Raw genomic sequence first — 22,623 nt, 5'->3', positions numbered from 1 at the left:
TAATGACGACAAATGTTCTTTGGGAAAAATTATGTGGAAAAAATTTAAGTGAAAAAAATAACATTACCCTGTGAAAATATTTACATTTACAAAACTATTTTTTCACAATAAAATGCAAATAAATACATAAATAAAAACAAAGATGAACAACCTGAAATGTGAGAGTTTAACAATATTCTGCCTGTTCCTAAATGTTTATGTAACACTGTGTGTAAATGTGCATGTATAAATAATAAGTCCAGGCAGAATAGTGTTAAAATTGCACTAATTTTTCTAATGAAATTTCAGTTTTTTCAGGTTATTCACATCTTTTTTTGTAAAATGTAAATATTTTCATAATTTGTCTTTTTTGTTGTACTAAAACAAAAAGAAAAACTTGGATTTGTCATTATTTATAGGTTATTAAAGCTCTACCGTATGATGTGGCATTTTTACACTTTTCTTTTGTCATCTTAAAATGCTCCTAATAAGTGTGTGTCAAACTAAAATGTAAAAGAAATCCACCAGGTATTGAAACTCAAAAATGTTTAATTCTCATATATTTCTGATAAAAGTCTGACCAATCATTTTAGTCGGTCCGAATAAAATAATTGGCCGAACCTGACTGAGCCTCCTGTCAATCATCCATTACGGCCGTCCAGCATCTGATCCATTATCACTGTCTCACATCTGATATGTGTCCCTCTGAATCTGACGCTTCACTGTCGCTGCTTCTCCTGTCACTGACCACAGTCTACTGTCCACTGACCACAGTCTACTGACCACTGACCACAGTCTACTGACCACTGTCCACAGTCTACTGTCTAGGATGTGTTTGGATAGAACTGACATGCACATGTGGAAGGGATTAAACAGATTTATGAACAGAAACGACAACTGAGGGGAACAAACAGGAGTCTGATGAATGAAGGATGGAGATAAAAGTCTGGAAGTCAGCTGTACTGGACTGAACAGGTCTGCATAAAGCTCAGCTTTTCTGACGGTGGGACTCATACAGGTACATGTACCTGGTGTCACACATGTAAGATGATGTAGGATGATAAATGTATGGACTATGAAACCTCAAATGTCCACGGAAAACTCGCGGAGGCCACGCGTTCACAGTGCGTGCGCCCATCCCCTGGGCACTGCAGTGAAGACCCTGACCCAGTACTGCACAGACCAGGTCTACTGATGGAACAGGAGCCGCGGCAGGTGGATGATGCATCTGATTACTGAGGGAGGGGTCCGCGGACACGCCAAAACAGACCGGACCTCCGCCTCTGCTTCCTCCTCCGTTTCCATCGCGCATCAGATGAGAGGAGGAGAGAGGAGGAGGAGCCTCAAGGCGGCCTTACACTGTGCGAGTTTAGAGACGATTTCTCACTCGTGCGACTCTTTCTGGGATCGGGCCCGATGTGCCTCTAATCGTGTGTCGTGCTTGGTGCAGTGTACATGGGGTAAAGAGAAGCGATTAGCACCTCACCACCACCTCACGACCAGCAATCGTGTGTTCGCAAGGAAAACGGAGCTGTTTGAAATCCTGCTCACTCCTCGTGAATGTATCGTACTGTCAAAGCAGTGCCACGAACCAATGTGCCTCAAATTCTCACACTGTGCATGCGCGAACACAGACGCGTACAGTAGCATACAAGCTAACAGTAGCTGTCTGTTGTCCTAGTGCAGTTTAGCTGTTGCAGTTTACCTCTAGTTCCTGGATGACAGCCCATACTGTCCACGTCTGGACAACCAATGCCTGCACCAAACACATCGTTGTCTTTTCTTCTTTTTTGATTCCTCACAGATAATGGTACATATTACCAAAGCAGCTCGTTGGTTTTTGTTTAGCACTACCATTTCGTGACTCACGCCAATGCACAATCGTCTATGCACTTTTACGGATTCCTTGGTATTTTAACGTTGTATTTCCGGATACAACACTCAAACATGTCATGCGTCCTGTGGTGTATGGTCCTACAGTGTGAGCAGTCAGGTCGCATACGAGCGTCGGTCCGTACAGTGTGAGAACAGGAATCGTGAGTCTGACTGTACGACTGATTCGCACAGTTTGAGATGGAGCTGCGTGCAACGATCGAAATAATCACACAGTGTATGGACGCCTTCAGAGCTCAGGCAGAGGGAAGGGGGCGGGGCTTTAGAGGGAGGCGGGTTGTTCATGTTCAAACTTTTACTAAGCGCTGTGAGAAATGCCACATCGGTAGGTAGAGCTTTAAGTCATTATTTATTATTTTACTGGTCTGGCCCGCTGCAGATCAAATTGGGCTGAATATGGACCTGAACCTAAATGAGTTTGACAGCCCTGCCATAGGTTCTGCCCCCGCCAGTAGTTCACAGAATACTTTATTTATTAGGATCCCCTTCAGCTGCTGCAGGACATCAGCTGCTCTTCCTGGGGTCCTCCCAAACCAAACACACACAACAGTATCCACTTACAAGCATAGAAACAATGTGATCCACACTGATATGACCTGCTTAAATACACAGTCAAATAAAGTAACATTAACAATAATAATAATAATAATAATAATACTGCAAGATAAAATAAGAGAAAACAAAAAAATCTAAGGTCCAGTGTGGTGCATTTATAGAGTTTTACAGTATTTGTGCCTTTCTTTACTTATAAGTAATACACAAAGCACAGTTAAAGTTGTTAGTATGACCAGTATCACTTGAAACTAGGGATGGAACGATTACCGGTATAACGATGAACTGCAGTAAAATTGCAGATGGTTACTATTACTGTTTAAATTCTAATTATCATGATAACTGTGTTTGATTACCGCACTTTTCCGGAGAAAACACCTGTGTAAAGATCTGCTTTTATGTCAAATATCTGAGTATAGTTTGAATTTATTACAATTTTAATTTTCTATCCCTAATATTTGGAACCAATATTCACTTTTAAAGTCTGTGAAAAGGTTCGTTAAGCATCTTTGCTCAAGTTTTTCTAATACACTAAAAAAACACACAAATACACCAAAAACACACTAATGTACACCAAAAACACACACAAATACACTAAAAACACACACAAATAAATTAAAATACACAAATACACTAAAAACACACTAATGTACACTAAAAAAAACACACAAATACAGCAAAAACACACTAATGTACACCAAAAACACACACAAACACACACAAATACACTAAAAACACACTAATGTTAAACTAAGGTTAAATAATTTCAGGTTGTGTATTTGTACTTTTTGCACATTTTGAGCACAACTTCAACAATCCCATGATAATAATGATAACTGTGATGGTTTTGGTCTCAGTAACCATGACATTAAATGTTCATATGGTTCCATCTCTTCTTAAAACCACTGTCTGTCTGTCTGTCTGTCTGTCTGTCTGTCTGTCTGTCTGTCTGTCACATTGTTTGAATGAATGATGAATTCTGAGCTTTTACAGCGATGCAAAGCATTACTGATTGTGATCTTTTTTTTTTTTTCTGCTCTGATTCATACTAACCGCTGCTGTTTGATTAGCAAGTAAAATGATTAAATGCAGGACGTGCAGTACCTGCAGAGAGCGTCACCATAAAAGCAGGATGAGCCAGGAGATGGAAATGATGGACAGCAGCCAGTGTCCCAGCAGAGGAGCGCTGCATACCTAATGAACCACTGTTCACCTGGATTCTACTCTGCAGAAAAGTGACACTTACATTATCTTTATTCAGCACCACGACCTCACCTAAATCAAATCACTATCAATATTATATGCAAATTATATTATCATGCATATTCTTTGGCAAGTAAAGTATAAAAATTGATATCAAAGCATTAAATTCACCAACCCTACCTCTCAGGAATTACATTTATAGTTCAGTTGCTAATACCGATGGGAGTCAGGATGCAAATGCTGGTGTTGGCATTTTGTAAGACTATGACTTTTTTTTTTTTTTCCTTCATTATTATTTAAAGTTTTTAGTTGCAGCGTGTTTAGGTTTTGGAACAGGTAGTAAATTGGGTTATAATACGCCCTTTTTCAGAAGAACGAAAGCATTTCTGCCAGAAAACGTCTCTCATAGGTAATTTCATCCACACATTCTCGTTCATAATTCGTAAATGTTTGGTCAGGGTGCCACATTTTGATAAGGAGGGAAAGTCTGAAGCGTTATTTTTCAACTCAGGTAGGAGGTGATAGATATGTAGACACTGTCATTGATAGGGTTTGGATACGATTGGGGAAAAAGGTCAAGGTTGTGGTTATGGGAAGACGCCTCCTCAGTTGGATCAGGTGGTGAAACATGCAGCAAGAACACAACACAGCACAGAAAAATGTAAAAAAAAAAAAAAAAAAAAAAAAAAAGGTTCCAACCACAGGTCATAGAGAACAAGCTACAGTTTAACTGGAAACATTACAGATTAGGGTGGTCCAACAATCATGGTTGTTAAAGATTTTCACCTGCAGCTGGTACCAAGCTAACTGCTAATCCTAGACCAGTTGACCTGCTTTTACCACCACAGGTTCAGTGAGTCTGCGTACAATCTGGTCTTTAGTGCCCAGTTCTTTGACAACTTGTTGCCAGTACTGTTTGTGATCTGCATTTGTTGTTCGGCTACAGCTGAAGTCTGGAATAAGCTCCGCCCCTCTGTCAGTGACATCATTGACAACTTTAGTGGAATGCCCAGTTTTCTCCTCCTTCTGAAAGTCTGCATCATCAGCCCAGTCTACTGGAGGAACTGTTCAGAATGTTTGTGGCAGATCCAAAGGTTCAAACAGACGCATGGTGCTGGTGGAGACAAAAGCCCTGATCTGCTTCCCTTCACAATCTGATGGATTAAGGACATCCCAACGCTTTAGTGGAACCCAGAGAACCTGCATTTAACATCAGGTTGTCCACCATCAGCTGCTTCTGCTCTGGTGTCACACTGGAGTCACAGAATGGACCACAACCAGTTCTACACTCCAGTACCACAGATGTGGGCGGAGTTACTTCATCCATATATTTCTAGCTGAATCACTCAGACCTTGGTTTTGATAGTACTGCTCTTCTCTTACAGCTCAGCTCGGCTCTGCTGAAAATGAACAATAATACCACGTTTCCACTATGTGGAACCAGCTCGACTCGGCTCAGTATTCCTGGAGAGCGTTTCCATTACAAGATACTACTGACTTTACAGTACCTGGATGCAGCGCGTTACTTCCGTGTTGTCTGCTCAGAGAGTTGCTGAAAACTCGCTCATTGCGTGTTGTCTCGTCTGAATTTTTACGTTGGCCACCAAAGACTGAATCTCCTGGACCGACCATGGTGTAATTTTGGGCTGTTCTCATGTGGATTAATGTACCAACATATTTACTGTCAACTTCCACATCTGTTTTTTGTAAAACGGCGGATCACAGAGAAAACTGTCTGACCAATGAGTGGTCTGCAGTGTGTACACGTCACGTTTTGGTATCTGGTCTCCAGTCCTGGAACCTCGGCAGAGGTGATACCAAAAAAGTAGTACCGGGTACCAGATTCCAGGTCCTTCTTCGTAATGGAAACGCAAAAAGGCTGAGCCGAATCGAGTCAAGTTGAGCCGATACTACGTAGTGGAAACGGGGCATTAGTCCATTTCCAGGAAACTTCCAACAACTTGTGCAACCTCTAAAACATCTCTTTTTTCTTCCAAATTTTTCCTAAATCATCTTTTGAATGACAAAACCTAATGCAGGGTTCTAATCGAGGTTATCTGAAACTGTATTTTTTACCAGGATTGTTGGACCACCCTAATGTAACACATATACAGAAGTAAAGAAATGATGTGAGAGAATAGGATGATAAGAAGAAAAAAAAAAAAAAAGGAGAATAATTATGCATCAACTTCCGTGGCTAGTTTCTGGTCATAAGTCAGTGTGGTAATAGAAATGAGAGTTGCAGAGCGCAGGTCGCCAGGCTCGGTGCTTTGGGATTTTTGGAGATGGGAGCGACGGCGGCTGCCATGAAACATGAGCGAACAGAAGGAGGGAGTCTGTCACAACACAATGACTGCTAATCTGCCTGCAGACACCCAGAGGACCTGCCCTTGAAAGATCCTGTGTTCATCTGTTTCCTGAGTGTTTACCCATTTCTAAATGTTATTGTACATGTTAATGGAGAAAAGCCTTCCTGCTTTTAGACTTGGAAATATTAACAGTCTTAAATGAGCCCCCGTGTGTGCGGCCGACAGTGGAGTTAAACTGCGCTTTCACTCAGGCCGTTATTTTAAAATGCAAGGCAAGTCGCTCCTCAACATTTAAATGCACTTGTAGTTTGGAAGAAAAACTTCTTAACACCGGAGGCCAAATGTTCACAGCTTCACACCAGAGCTGGCTTTTTAAAAAATGAAAAATATTCAACCAAAGTGAAATATCTGAAAATGTAAAGGAGCGGCTGAACCCAATGCAAATATCCAGTCATTATTGATTTAGCATCATCCGAGCTGGAAACCCACTGATGTTTGCAGATGGATGATGAAACACACGGCCGGGCTTTGAAGTTACATCTCAGCCTTTTACCCAAACAACTGACATTATTATTTTCCCGCTAAAATATTGAATGAATGAATGAATGAATGACTGAATGAATTTTTTTTAGTTTTTCATCAGTCATTGTACTCAGTACATCAATCGTAACAAACATAAAAACCAAGAAAAAAACAGGCTAGAAGCAAAAGCTGATTTTTTTGCCTATCCTTTTCAACTTACACACCGCTTACATCAACTTACATGTGTACAGCATCGAGCATTCACACCATAACAATTAAAAAAAATTGTTGTACGGATCGTATTAAATGGAAGTTGAATGTGTCACTTTGACTAGTTCTAAAATGTCGGATGGACATCATAGGTCATACATCATGAACCAAAATGGAGAAGAAAAAATGTAATGTTACGAGTTCTTTTGCTTGAAGAATCTTTTATTTTTGCAGATCCAAGCTGTCACATTCTGATTTAATTTTTAACTGTATTTTATTTTGTATCCTTATTTGTACTGAACGGTCAGTGTCAGGTTTGATTCATGTGTGTGTGGTTTAGATGAACTCAGATCTGCCTGTGCTGAACTTGGAGAAAAGGTCAATTGCAACGAGAAAGATCAATTTCACAGCTTTAGAAAGTAGTTGTGGTGAAGAGAGTCGAGCAGAAAAAACAGATTATCAACTAAGGGGATTTTTGTGGTCCAGACATGCTAGCCTAACAGTGCAGGTGTTAAGCCAGAGCTGTGCACATGCAAAAGCATGAGCTGTTCTTAGAATTAGCTCAAGTGGCGTGACATGTTCTGCCCAGTAATGACCATTAACCAATAATAAGCCTATGACCGATGAGGTCATTGAATAATGGGAGTCTGCAGAGTCACTAAAGACTATAAAAAATAATAAAGGAAACTCTTTTTTTGGCTTTGCTTTTTCTTTTCTCTCTGTGACGAAATGTGTGTTTAACTGACTTTTCCTTTTTGTAATTTTTTTTTATTTTTACCTGAAGCAATAAATCAAGCTATTGTTTTAACTTTTTAAAACCTCAAACCTTCTTTTTTGGTGAGTTCTTCCTTTCTCCTGGTTTGGTCCGTCCATCCCACACATAACTGGTGAGTTTATTTAAATTACGTGCCCCCCCCCCCCCCCCCCCGGTAAGCAGCCTAAATGGAGTAGTCCAGAGCCACCGTTGGTCCAAAGAATCTCTAGAACACGCAGCCTTTTGTCCAAGATAACTGGAGATTTTTGGTACCAAGGTGGTTTAAAGTTGAAAGAAACTGGGGCAGTGGTTCATTAACTGAAATTAATTGTGGTTTTTGAGATTTACTGCTTGCTGCGTGTTTACAAAATTTAAAAAATAAAAACAACGTAAACATATCTACCATCTCAATTCAATATTTCTGAATAATTTTAAACTTAAGCTACTTTTTTTTTGTTTGTTTTAACTTCGACAAAGGAATGGATAACTTAAATGCATCATAAGGGCCATCCCATAATTTCACACCCACAATCCTAATTCATCCAGACTTCACATCTGCCCTCACTTTAATCCACTCACACACATGAAAATCTCTGAAATTCAAATTACTCTCTTAATTCCACAAACCACGACTGGTATTTGAGACAATACTATTTTAATCCTTCATGTTCCATATACTTTTTTTAGAAACAATTCTTTAGACCTCTTTTTAAATACATTTATGTTTGTCCTTTCCTTTATCTCCTGTTCTAGATTATTCCACAGTCACTCCACAGCTTGTTCTGCACATACTTTTCATTGTTGGTCTTACTTTGTTTTTGTTTTTTTTAATTTAGCTCTCCCCTTAGATCAGGGCTGTCAAACTCATGTTCTTTCAGGTTCCACATTCAGCCCAATTTGATCTGCAGTGGGCCAGACCAGTCAAATAATAGCATAATAGCCTATAAATGATGACAACTCCAAATTTTTTGTGCAAAAAATAGCATTAGATGATGGAACTATTTCTATCCAAAACAAAAAAGATGAGAATAACTGGAAAAAACTGAAATTTCTGAAGAAAAACAAGTATAATTTTATCAATACTCTGCCTCAACTTATGATTTCTACATGTCCATTACAGATCAGATCTACGAAAGACACAAAACAGGCAGAATATTGGTAAAATTACACTTATTTTTCTTTAGACATTCCATGTTGTTCATATTTGTTCAGGTTATTGACATTTTATTGTTAAAGGATATCAGAATTTAATGTTCTTTGCAGTGAATCAAAGAGAAAAAATTGGTGTTGCCATTATTTACAGGCATGATGTCATATTATTTTTATTTTATTTTTATTATTAAACCAAGAAGAACATTTGGAGTCATTATTTCTAGGTTATTATGCTGTTATTTTTTAGTTTGATGCCCTTGACTGTTTACATCTTCAGGGTAATTTTTGCATTTTGCACGTTGTAAATTCATCCTGCAGGGCCGGATTAGAACCTTTGGCGGGCCGGTTTTGGCCCCCGGGCCGCATGTTTGACACCTGTGCCTTAGACTGGAGCCTCCTTCTCTTTCAGTGAACATTCCCCGGATATTTTTTAGCAGTAGATTATTTCTTGCTTGGTACATTATCTGCGCTGTTTTAAATTTAATCAAATCCATGAATTTCAATGTGTGTGATTTTGGTTTGTGTGTTCTCTGTGTCCTGCTTTGTTTATTGTCCTTATTGCTCTTTTCTGTAGTGTGCATATGGGCTGTAGACTGCTTTTATACAGGTTTCCCCAGACCTTGACGAGAATCTTCACAAACTAAAACAAAACAACACCAAATCATTTTTTTTTTTGTTTTGTTTTTGACACTTTTTATTTATAAGCATTTTAGTTTTTACAGAAAAAGAACAAGACAGTGAGGTCTGGGATGACAGTTATAATATAAACATGCATACAACTTCAGCCTTTTTTTAATTAGTACTGTCACAGTTTGTAAAGTTGGTCCATTTTCTCCTTTTTCCCAGCTCCTCCTCCTGGAGCCGCAGGGTGACAGTCATGTGTTCCATGAGTCTCATGTTTTCTACAGCTGAAATGAGAAGTTCCATTGTGGGTGTTTCTTTCTGCAGTCAACATTTTGTTATGGCTTTTTTAGCTGATGTCAACAAAATCTAGGAGGTAAACATCGCCTGAATCCAGAACATAAATGTATTTATTTATTTATTTATTCATTCATTCATTTATTTATTTATTTATTTATATAACTCTAAGCACACCAGTCTCCTTTGCACTGACTCCTTGTGGAAAGTTAAAGTCTTTTTTACTATTGTGTTTTTACTACTGTTTGTTTTTTAACTTATGGATATAGCCGGAACCTGTACATTTCCCTATGGGATGAATAAAGTATCTATCTATCTATCTATCTATCTATCTATCTATCTATCTATCTATCTATCTATCTATCTATCTATCTATCTATCTATCTATCTATCTATCTATCATTAGGATCTCCATCAGCTGATGCCGGTCATCAGCTCCTCTTCCTGGGCTCCTCCCATTCCAAACACACATACAGGGGTTGGACAAAATAATGGAAACACCTTCACCTCAAGATGATAATGCCCCAATCCATACAGCTAGAATTGTTAAAGAATGGCATGAGGAACATTCTAATGAAGTTGAGCATCTCGTATGGCCGGCACAGTCCCCAGACCTCAACATTATTGAGCATTTATGGTCAGTTTTAGAGATTCAAGTAAGACGTCGATTTCCACCGCCATCGTCTCTAAAAGAGTTGGAGGGTATTCTAACTGAAGAATGGCTGAAAATTCCTTTGGAAGCAATTCACAAGTTGTATGAATCAATACCTCGGAGAATTGAGGCTGTAATTGCCGCAAAAGGCGGACCTACACCATATTAAATTATATTTTGTTGATTTTTTTAAGGTGTTTCCATTATTTTGTCCAACCCCTGTACAGTATCCACTTACAAGCATAACAACAGTGTGATTCACCCTTATATTTCCTTCTTAAGAACACTCAACAGTCAAACAAAACAACATTAACAATAATAACAATACTGCAAGATAACATTTAAGACAGAAAAAACAAGAAAAGCACTCAGAGCGCAGACCTCCGCCAAGGCAGATCAGTGGGCCTCTGTGCCCCCCCATCACCACCAAAATTTTATCATTTCTTCCTTGTGCCAGTATCAACATTTCCTGAAAATTTCATGAAAATCTGTCCATAACTTTTTGAGTTATCCTGCTAACAAACAAACAAACAAACACACATGCATGCAAACACACAAAGCAAAGCGATCACAATACCTCCTGGTGGAGGGAACAAAACAAAAAAAACAAAAAACAAAGCACACAACAAACAAAACATGAAATCAATTTTTATGTAAATGTACGGTTAATTTCACAACAAAATCTATTAGTTAAATTAGTTAAATAAAAGACGGTTTATGGCATGAAATAGCATCCTCCATGTTGTCTTTCCTCCACACCTCCTCCTCTTTCCTCCACACTGTGAACACCATCTGAATCCTGACTCACTGGCTAAAAGCATCTCACCACTGAAGCTTGCTGCATGCTTGTGAACGCAGGATTTTGGCGTATGAGCCTGCAGGTAATTCATGCTATTTATCACAGCTAATATAATATAGAATTCCTTTAACAGTATCGGATAGGAACTCTCTGGGTGTGGAGTACAAGACTGGACAAGATCTCACCCACACATCATGCTGACTAACTCGTGACAAACGTCGCAAATTCACGCATGTGCCAGTTAGCCCGAGGCTCAGCTGTGACGCACTAGTTTCCGTCAAATACCAGTGTATCGCAGCAGCTGCTGTACACATACAGTAAACAATGCTGGAGGGGAGCTGCAACTGACCGCTGTTCGGACCGACTTCCTCCTGAAAAAGTCTACAAATCGGAACACAAACAAAACTCGGGGTGTTTTTTTTTTTTTTTTCCCCTGCGTCAACTCCATGAAAAAGCATAAACATGAAATTATTACGAAAGGGTGTGTTGTTTCATTTCTCTCCAGAACTGCTCATAATTCATCCTATCAGTGACAGAAATCTGGAGCTTTTTCCCAAGACATTTTTGTGTGTGCCAGCCAACACATTTTAAACAGCTGTGTGTTCTTCCACAACAGAATTTTAACCACGTTAATCATACTGTACAGCAGTGTTTTTCAACCCTGGGGTCGGGACCCCACGTGGGGACGCCTGGAATTCAAATAGAGTCGCCTGAAAGAGGAATAAAAAAAACTCAGGAAAAAAAATCTTGATTAAGGTTCTCATAATTCACGCATGAAAGGGTTAATAAAGGCCATTATGCACGACTACACAAGAACCCAATGTCTGAACCTGTTTGCTTACATTTCTGGCTTCAGTAGTTATCCTTTGTATATATTATTAAGCCAAGGCAGTGTTATCTTTGGGACAGATGATGGACAGGACAGGACATGCGGTGACAGACTGTTTGTGTTTGTGAAACAATGACCAAACGTGCAGGACATAAAACTCTTACAGTGGATCTGAACTGGTCTAGACTTGGTTCAACTAAACCTCAGTTTAGGCTCTGCTCAGTCTGGCTGTGCTCTGGTCTGACTGAGGCTCAGTTTAGGTCAGGACTGTCAAACTCTTTTTTTTTCAGGGGCCACAGTCAGCCCAGTTCGACCTGCAGTGGGCCGGACCAGTCAAATAATAACCTATGAATAATGACAACTGCTATTTTTTTTGTTTCAGTGCAAAAAAAAAGCCCATTACATTTTGAAAATACTTACTTTTTATAAACTATCCAAACATCTATGGAATAATCTGGAGCAAAACTTAAAAATGTCTTCTTCAATCTGTGCATTTAAAAGGATGTGTAAATCCACTATAATAACAAAATACAGAACATTAGAAGTACGCATAAAATAAGATATTATATTTAATTGGCTATCATGATAGGAAGATACTATCATATTTATTGATCATTGTATTTGGAGTAAATATTTGAGGTGGATATGTATATTATAGTTTATATTGAAAAAAGTTGATTATTGTAAATCTAATTGTGTATGAGGTGACTAAAAAAAAGTGTATATGAATGGTTTTTATGGATGTTTTGTGTTATTGTAAAAAATACGCAGAGGAAAATGTGTGTTAACAAAGAAAGGAGGTGGATCTAGTTTGATTATTAGTTTGTAAAAAGGGGGTGGAGTCAATAAGTTATCCTTCTTCCCACTCCTTTTCGAGTGCAAAAAAAATTGTATTTATTTGTTTTTGACCATGTTGTGTGATTCTTTATCTGATGACTCTGTGCTCGAAATAAACTGCTACTACTACAAACAAAAATGATGTGAATAACCTGAAAAAAAAATGAAATTTGAAAAGTAAGTTCAATTTTAACAATATTATGCTTCAACTTCTCATTTGTCCATGTGCATTACTGATCAGATCTACAAAGACACTAAACACTGAGGAACAGGCAGGAAGTTTTTAAAATTGTGCTGAATTTTCTACAGACATTTCAGGTTGTACAAATGTTTTCGGTTATTCACATTTTATTGTTACAGGATAGTTTGTAAATGTAAATATTTTCATAATTTCATGTTATTTTTTGCACTAAAACAAAGACAAAAATTTGAAGTTGTCACGATTTTTAGGCATAATGTAATATTTTTTTCACATCAAACCGAGAAGCAAATATGGAGTTGTTATTTTTTGCTGGTTCTTCTGCTGTTATTATTGGACTGTAGATCCGATTGGTCTGGATGTGGAACCACAACTAAAATGAGTTCCACAGCCTGGACTGTGGGATTTTTGTAAATTCATCCCATGGAACCTTTGGTGGGACGCATTTGGCCCCGGGACCGCATGTTTGACAGCCCTGGTTTAGGTGGTCATGACAACAACATTAGCTTGAAAACATGGGATGAAATTCAGATGTATTGAAGGTTCCACATTCAACCCACTCTGATGTGAAGTGGGTCAGATAAGTTAAACACTAAAATTATATTATGACAATGTTTGCTAAGTAGCAAATGTGCTTAATGAATCACTTTCTACAGCTAATGTGTGCCCTTTGTATATCTAGACATAAATATGTATAAAAATGTATAAATTTGTTACCTGTCTGTTCTTTCCCTACATAACTGAAATTCCTAATTCCCTACATAACCATTCCATTCTTTAAAACTCTTGCCAAAAGTCATAGTTATATTTAAAAAATAAAAAACGCATTAATAGTTTATCAAAATAGACACCTTAAAGAACATCTCAGCAAATTTTCATAGTTAAGAGACACTTGCAACCAAGCTTTTAAAACGTTTAAAAAAAAAAAAAAAAAAGGAAAATTTAGATGTTAATTTTTGTTCCCTACATAACCATGGAGTTTTTCAAATTTTTATGGCAAAAGATGGCACGATAGCTTTTGTTTCTTTTCATGAGCTTCAAGTACTAGTTAGTACCTTTAAAATGATGTATTATTCATGTCTCTAGCTTAGATACTTTTTGAATTAGAGTATAAAATGTAGTCGGGCACTCCCTACAGAACAGTGTGACTTGACCCTACTACTGTTCTTTCACAAAACAGTGAATAACCTGAAGAAATAATGACCAACCTGAAATGTCTTCAGAGAAGTAAGTGCAGTTTGACCAATATTCTGCCTGTTACTAAACATTTTGTGTGTTTGTAAATCCACTGTAAACTGTAAATTAGAATGCACAAAATCGGCATAATTTGGTTAAAACTGTACTTATTTTTCTTTAAAAAATGTATATTTTTCATGATTGTTCATGTTATTCACATTTTTTAAAGGCTAGTTTTTAGATGTAAACGTTCTCATAATGTAATTTGACTTTTTCCATTCTTAAACGTAGACAAAAGTGTGGAGTTGACATTGTTTATAGGTTATCATGCCATTATTTTTCTGGTCCAGCCCACTTCAGATTGACACCTCTGTTGTAGATCATCTTACAGATATAACACCTGTTTAGGTCCGACCCCAGACGTACATGTCGGCGAGGGCCTATTAAAATCGCATGGTTCCGTTATTTTTTTTTTCTCTCGCCACTTTGAATGCAAATTTGACCCCCTGAACGTTAACGAAAAGTCAATTTTATTTGACCAAAAATTCAAGCCCCGTGACATTTTTTTTATTTGAAGTCGCCAAGAAAAAATATCGCAAAATGACTCGGTAGCGCCCCCTAAAAAATCTAAATACATTACGTGGGTGGGAGCCCTCCCCAAATTTTTTCATCGTACAAACATGAAACTTGGTCCAGACATAGCCCATGGTAGGACACGTAAAAAATTACATTATGGCCCCGCCCTAAACCCAACAGGAAGTCGGCCATATTGGATGGAAGTGTGGACCTGAAAATCCCACCCCTCATCCTTTCATCATCTCCTCCTAGAGTTTACATCCAATGTGGACCAAACTGGGTGAAAATCACCTACACATGTGTGATCAAAAGTGATCACTTACATTTTTGATCAAATGTTGGGCGTGGCTGTGACGAGCTCGCAATTAAGCGGGCGTTTTCAGAAGTATAACACGGCGTATATCTCGCAGAATGTCAGATTGGGCCCACGATACAGTGTCCTCTCACTGTCGGTGTCCTCGGCGGTCACACAGGAGGGCGAGGGCTTCAACACTGCTTACAGTTTTTATTATATTATTATTATTATTATCATCTTTTTTGTTGTTAACCACCTATCAAAACACAATAGGTGTGTGTTTAGAAGTTTTTATATGTCTGGATATTCTTAATGAAGGGTGTAACCGATTGATAAATTCATTTTTCAGTGGTTTTGGTATTGTGTCGGTAGTTTTGTTGTATTTTTTTGGGATGTATTTTTGATTCAGGTGAGTAATCACAGAAGGACTTACAGATTCATAAAACTGAGGATATGACTGACGTTTGACAGATCTGATGAAAACTTGGTCTCCAAAGTCTCCCGCACCTTTAAGTGTTCTTTTCCTTTTCACACATTCCTTCCACAGGCTGAAGTGGACCCTCTGGGGGGCTGGTTTTGGCCCACGGACCCCATGTTTGACACCTGTGATCAATAACGTCACGTGTATTTACTAGTTTGATCATGTCGGCTCTGCCAAAATTCGTTATGATCCTTTCTCTTTTTTTTTTTTCCTCTTCCCGTAAACTAAAAAACAGGTTTACTTCCCTAACCACTGTTTATTTCCTTGTCTTATTTTCTTACGGTATAGAAGGAGAAGTTGAACGCGTGAGAAAATGTGTGAGGAAGGTGTGTTCATAGGCGTGCCAGCCCTCTGCCGTGTGTGTGTGTGTGTGTGTGTGTGTGTGTGAGCAGTCATTGTTGAACTGACGTAACACCTACTACCTGCTGCTGTATAAAAGCAAAGGCATGATTCATCTGCGTCAGATAATCAGTTCAGTGGGCCAAATATTTCAGCTCCCTGGGAGGAAACCCTTCACGGCAGAATCAGCACTTTGTGAAACCAAGATGAGGAATTTTCTACTTGGGGTTGTTCTTGGACTTCTTGCTGTTGTTCACTCAACACCTGTTGATAGTAAGTTTTTGACTTTTTGTTTTATTAATCACTTTTTCTTAAACATATTATTTCCTATTTCCTAGGTTTATATTCTGTATGATTTATTAAATTACTGCCAACCCCCCCCCCCCTTTCTTTTTTTGACAGCTGGGTTTAAATGAACATACAAACCCTCCAATCACTTTTTATAATCTTAGCAGGGCTGTCAGACTCATGTTAGTTCAGTTCCATATTCAGCTCAGTTTGATCTGCAGTGGGCCGGACCAGAAAAATAAGAACAGAATAACTGATAAATTATGACAACTGCAAATTTTTGTCTTTGTTTTAGTGTAAAAATAAAACCATTAAATTATGAAAATACTTACTTTTATAAACTTTCCAAAAAAACAAAAAACAAACAAAAAAAAAAAACCTGAAAAAACTGAAATTTAAATTAAAAACGTAAGAAAATTTAGTGCAGTTTTAACAATATTATTCCTCAATTTATCATTTCTACATGTGCATTCTGGATCAGATCTACAAAGACACTAAACACTGAGGAACAGGAAGAAAATTATTAAAATTGTGCTTAATTTTCTTTAGACATTTCAGGTTGTTCATATTTGTTCAGGTTGTTCACATTTTAGTGTTACAGGAAAGTTTGGAAATGTAAATATTTTCATAATTTAATGTTATTTTTTGCACTAAAACAAAGAAAAAAAAAAAGCTGTTAATTCTAGATTTTTTTGGCTTAATTCAAGATATTTTTTTCAATAATTGAAGATTTTTTTGGCTTAATTGTAGATTTTTTTTTTTACTTAACTGAAGATTTTTTTTGGCTTAATTAAAGAAGTTTTTTTTTTAACTCAATTGAAGATTTTTTTTGGGCTTAATTGAAGTTTTTTTTTTTTTACTTAATTGAAGATTTTTTTGGCTTAATTCAAGATTTTTTTTGCTAAATTTGAGATTTTTTTTTTTTGGCTTAATTGAAGATTTTTTTTACTTAATTGAAGATTTTTTTTTTTGGCTTAATTCAATATTTTTTACTTAATTCAAGCTACATTTTTTTTTTTGCTTAATTCAATTCAAGACTGTGGAATTTTTTGCACTTGGCAAAAGCATCCCAGGGGCCGAACTGGACCCTTTGGTGGACGCATTTGGCCCCGGGACGCATGTTTGACCCCCCTGGGTTAAATCATTTAGAAGTATAGAGTAATTTCTACAAAGAGTGTACAAATGATATTAATGACTTTGAGGATTGCGTTTACCTGAAGTTACAATCGGAATCAGAATTCCTTTAGAACGGATGGAATTTCCACGCTGTCCTTTTCTTACCCATGAGTCAGCGCTTCCCCCCGCTGCCGCTGAAGGTCTGTCGAGCTCCTTCTGGAAGAATTGCAGAGTAGTATTTCACTGTCGGTGCACAGGTTTCACAGGGCTCTCCTGATTACACACAGAGGTCTTTGTAAAAATGTGCTGAGCGTCTCCAGGAGGCGCAATTATGCATATGTTTTCGATAAGGTGAAACAAAGATCAGCAAAGAGCTTGTTGCACAAGTCTGGGCGAGCGGTAACTTCAGTGAGCCTGAACATGACTGGACAGAAATGGAGAACAGAGACCGGAGGCATTTGATTCTGAGGCCTGTTTGATTGTTTCCTCTTTTTTTTTTGTTCAAGTATTCTACAAATGAACCTAAGATTCTGCATTTAGGTGAATTAAACACACCTGGTTTAGGGTCAGGTTGAGGTGTGACTCAGTTTTGTGTTTTGTTTTTTTTTTAGTTTTTTTTTTTTAGAATTTTATTTGTGGATTTTCAACAGCATAACATGGATGCATCATACAATCTGTACATGTTCTGCTGACTTTTGGAACACAAGTCCCCACCCCCAACTTAAATATAAGCATAAACATGTAAATATATCAACCAGAAGACACCAGGATTATGAACAGGAGGCATTCAGCATTCATGCAAAGTCTGGATGTAAAAACATAGTAAAAGCAAAAATAAATACATAAAATAAAATTGAATAGATAGCAATTATACGTATAAAAAAAAAAAAAAAAGACAAAAAAAGACAAATAAAATAAATCCCATATCTACAGTTCTCCAGGTGATGAGTGGTGATTTGGTGTTCAAGTCATGATAAACTGCTCATTCTATAAGTTTGTGTGAATTTTACAAAAGGCTGCCATGCTTTATAGAATTTTGCATTTGATCCTGCTAATGTACATCTCATCTTCTCCATATGTAAAAACCTCATGTCTGCGATCCACTGATCAGTGTGGGAGGGGTTTCCTGTGTGGGAGGGGTTTCCTGTTTCCACCTCAAAAGTATGAGACGTCATGCAAGTAGAGAAGCAAATACTATAGCATTTAAATAATATTTAGAAATATGAATGTTTGGTGGAATCAGTCCAAAAAGTGCTGTCAGGGCTGAAGGTGGAGAGTTAATGTCATATTTTTGAAAATGTAAATATAGATGTCCACTAGTTCTGAAAATTAGGACATGTCCAAAAAGTGTGGAGAAGTGAACCAGTATCTGCTTTATAAGGACTGCAGAGCGGATCAGAGCCGGATAAAATTAGTCTAACTTTTCCTTGGAATGAGTTTATGTTTTAGCCACATCCTCCAAGTAGAAGATGTTCCCTCTCAGATGAAGTATACTATGTTTTGGTAAACTGTGACACTAACTGAAACTTCAACACATCTGTGAAACCAATGGATGTTAAAAGGTTAACCCATAAAGACCCAAACATCCACCGACGACCAAAAGCATCTACTGATCGAAAATGTTGAACACCTTCTGATCAAGGTTCGAATAGTTTTGGATTTTTCATTCTAGTTTAGTTTTATTTAGTTTTGACTTTTTTTTTTCCTCTAGTTCAGTTCGTTTTAATTTGTTTTTAGAGCAGGTTTGATAGTTTTTATTAGTTGTCGTTTTTTCTGAATACTTAGTTTTAGTTTAGTTTCAGTTTTTTCACATATTTTTTCTTCCATCCTATTCATAAGTCATAGGTCTTAAGTGTTTGCTCCTGGAGGATTCTGTTGGGTTTCTGTAAATTGGCTTAAAATTTGATTTGATCTATCTCCCCTTTATGTGAAGCACTTCGTAACATGTTGTTTTAAAAAGTGCTATATAAATAAAGCTTTACTTACATACTTACTATTCAAGAAATAGGTGAGGTTCCCCTGGAGCCTTTATTTGGGGGTGGGGTTAAGGCGGCTCTGACTGAGCACACACACACATATGGACATTACCATGGTTACATTCCCTACAGCAGGTTGGAGGGGGTCATGCAGGTGGGGGTGCGATCCATACACAACGTCACTAACATGAGAAATAAACTGAAACGTTTCCGTACTGTCACCGTTGGCCTCCTGACTTCTACACCTGTTCTACCACTGATCTGAGAGGAAATGTCCACGTCTATTCTATATCAACACTGACGAAGACGAAAACGAAGGGAATTTTACCCAATTTATATGTTTTTGTTAGTTTGTAAGCACAACACAGTTTCAGTTAGTTGCCGTTTTTTTCTTTTAATTCTAGTTTTGATTAATTTCAGTTAACGAAAATGTTTTTACAATTTTAGTTTTTTGTCATTTCGTTTGTTTTCATTAACGATAACTGCTTCTGATCCATTAATCCTATTGTTACATGTAAATAATTGGTGTAAAATACAGTTCTTCATCTTTTCATGGTCATCAGATATGACCCATTTGGACGTTCAGAGGCTCTGTAGTTACCATGGAAACACTGTCATCTTCTACAACATTGATTCATCATGGAGTTTGATAAATGACAGTGTTTGGAGACGCTTGTTTTTGTGTTTAGTTATTGATATACTTTGCTGAAACAGTCATTTTTTATTCAGTTTTCTTTGTTTTGAATATAATAACCCTCAACTTTAATCGGAGCTTTTATGAACATCTACATCACAGGTGTCAAACATGTGTCCCGGGGGCCAAATCTGACCCGCCAAAGGATCCAGTCTGGCCCGTAGGATGGATTTGTGAAATACAAAAATTACACTGAAGATATTAACGACCGAGGATGTCAAAATCATTTTAATTCAGATTCCACATACAGACCAGTTAGATCTAAAGTGGGTCAGAACCAGTAAAATACGATCATATTAAACCTAGAAATAATGAAAACAGCCAATTTTGTCTTTGTTTTAGTGTAAAAAAGTAAAATTACATGAAAATGTTTATAATAAAAAACTTATTTTACAAAAAATGTGAAAAACCTGAAATGTCTTAAGATAAGTAAATACAATTTTACCAATATTCTGCCTGTTATTAAATGTTTTGCATATTTGTAATTGTAATGTAAGTTATAATGCACATGTGTAAATGATAAACTGATAATCTGAGGCAGAATATTGTTAAAACTGCAGTTGTTTTTCTTAAGACGTTTCAAGTTGTTCGTGTTATTCAGATTTTCTGTAGATGTTAACATTATCAGAATTTGACTTTTTTCACTGTTATTTTACTGGTCCACTTCAGATCATATCAGGCTGAACGTGGAACTGAACTAACATGAGTTTGACGGTCCTAATCTACATGATCAGTGAATTAAATATAAGAAAACACCTCATTTTTGCTGAAAATGCTAAATTCAGAGGATAATGTTGTAATAAACGGTGGTAAATCACTTAAGGTTAAATAGAGAGAAAATTCATTTGGGAAGTGCCCCAAAAGCAGCACCAGGTCTGTATGGATTAAATATGGAAAAAAACTGACTGCTATGACTAATAATGTCAGAGTTTACTGATGACACAAGCCCTGACAGTGATTCCCTTCCAACTAAAACAGAAAAGAACATAGTCATAGTTTGTAGAAACTGGGTGTGCCAATAGCGTGGCATTAAACCTTCTTTGATGAGCCTGCATGTCTTTGTGAACCCACTCACAGTCCATTAGTCACTGACGCTGGCTAATGATTACTCACGCCGCTGCTCTCACCACACCTCATCAAAGCGCCACAACACAAGTTTATACAAGCACTTGGACCAAAACAAGCAAACCTTTTGTGGTCACTTTGTGTTTGTTAAGAACTTGGTAACTTTCCTTTCTGCTCATGCCTGGGCCCATAGAAGGGTTCGAATTGTTTGGGATTTTTCATTATAGTTTAGTTTTTGTTTGACTTTTTTTTTTCTCTAATTCAGTTAGTTTTTATTTATTTTTAGAGCAGGTTTGCAAGTTTTTATTATTTTTTGTTATTTTCTAGATCCTTAGTTTTAGTTTAGTCGTCTCTCTTTTTAAAAAAAAATTTATATAGCACTTTTTAAAACATGTTACGAAGTGCTTCACATAAGGGGAGATAGATCAAATCAAATTTTAAGCCAATTTACAGAAACCCAACAGAATCCTCCAGGAGCAAACACTTCTGACTGGTGACAGTGGAAGGAAAAACTACCTTTAACGGCAGAAACCTGGAGCAGACTCCGACTCCTGAAGGATGGACATCTGCCTGGACCAGTTGGGGTTAAAGAGAGAGAGTAAAGGAGGAGAAAAGAGATAGAGAGATAGAGATAGACTGGGGGGGGGGGACGCATGCACAGATAACTGAACTAGAACATGTACAGAACAGTATAATATACACTATATGGATAAGTGAGTGATGACGATAAAGGTGGAGAGAGGCAGGAGCACAGCAGCAGGTCAGAGATGATCCAGGGAAAACCTGAGATGATAAAGCACAGAGACTCCAGGGAAGAAGTCAAGTCAGTAACATGAATTCACTGGAGCATAACAGAGGAGATTTAATGAAATGCTTGTTTATAAAAGTGAGTTTTTAAGAGTCGCTTGAAGGTGTCTATAGAATCTGATGACCAGACGATGACTGGAAACCACAAGTGACGGACCCTTAAATATCATATGGTGCCAGCAGAGAAAATTGCTTGAGGGAAATAAATCGATTTTATATCAATCTGACACTGACAAAGACAAAACGAAGGGGATTTTATCCATAATTTTTATGCGTTTTAGTTAGTTTTATAAACACACAATACAGTTTCAGTTAGTTATGTTTTTTTTTCTTTTAATTATAGTTTTTATTTATTTCAGTTAACGAAAATGTTTTTACAATTCTTTTTTAAAATTTTTTTATATTAGTGATAGTTAACAGACAATGTGGACAGAAAAACAACACAAACAAGAGAAACGCAAACAAGTAAACAAACAAACCAAAAACAACAACGACAGAACAAACACACATCATATTGCATGAAAAAGATCATAAATGTAAATAGCAACTAAACACTATAGCTTGGTTAGGTACGATCGGAAAGGGGAAGAAGGGGGTGTGAATGAAAGAAGAAGAGAGAGAGAGGGAGGAGGGGAAAATAATACAAAAATGCATAATAATAATACCAGTAGCCTAATTTGCTAGTATTATTGTGTTTTTACACTTCTAGTTTACATCATCTCGTTAGTTTTCGTTAACGATAATACCCTTGGCCGTAGGTAAACACTTGTGCTTTCTTTTGTTCAAGCTGTGACCCAGATCGTCCCGAAGCAGAGGACGACGTTCTGCGAGAGGCTGTGACCGACGGCTTCCTCATCAATTACTCGATCTCCCTTCAGTCACCACCGAGGCACCGAAAACAAACGCGTCTGTCCGGCCTTCCCAGCGGCCTGGAAGTACCACCCCAGCATCCCCACACGGTCTGGACTTTGTTGAGGGCAGCGCCACAGGGGAGATCAGCGA

This window comes from Sphaeramia orbicularis, chromosome 3, assembly GCF_902148855.1.
Source record: "Sphaeramia orbicularis chromosome 3, fSphaOr1.1, whole genome shotgun sequence".
Taxonomy (NCBI): Eukaryota; Metazoa; Chordata; class Actinopteri; order Kurtiformes; family Apogonidae; genus Sphaeramia; species Sphaeramia orbicularis.
Note: the sequence above shows the minus strand (reverse complement) of the source record.